The sequence below is a fragment of the Neopelma chrysocephalum genome, unplaced genomic scaffold, assembly GCF_003984885.1.
Source record: "Neopelma chrysocephalum unplaced genomic scaffold, ASM398488v2 Primary Assembly neopelma1_76, whole genome shotgun sequence".
NCBI classification, from domain to species: Eukaryota; Metazoa; Chordata; class Aves; order Passeriformes; family Pipridae; genus Neopelma; species Neopelma chrysocephalum.
The window spans coordinates 14,402,207-14,402,533 of record NW_020897737.1 but is presented as its reverse complement, the minus strand read 5'-3'; the positions used below and the strand labels follow the sequence as shown (position 1 = coordinate 14,402,533).

The 327-nt window shown below is 36.4% G+C and overlaps 1 protein-coding gene across 5 annotated transcripts in view; it reads right to left on the bottom strand.

The window, feature by feature from the left end:
- The window catches only part of PRDM15 (PR/SET domain 15), a 36,430-nt gene that overhangs the window by 7,549 nt on the left and 28,554 nt on the right, over window positions 1-327 (bottom strand). The window lies entirely within an intron of this gene.

Sequence of the window (327 nt, the reverse complement as noted above, 5' to 3'; positions counted from 1 at the left end):
CCTGTGTATCACTGAAATACCCTGTGTATCACTTAAATATCCTGTGTATCACTGAAATACCCTGTGTATCACTTAAATATCCTGTGTATCACTGAAATACCCTGTGTATCACTTAAATATCCTGTGTATCACTTCAATACCCTGTGTATCACCTAAATACCCTGTGTATCACTTAAATATCCTGTGTATCACTTAAACACCCTGTGTATCACTGAAATATCCTGTGTATCACTTCAATACCCTGTGTATCACTTCAATACCCTGTGTATCACTTCAATACCCTGTGTATCACTTAAATATCCTGTGTATCACTTAAATATCCTGTGT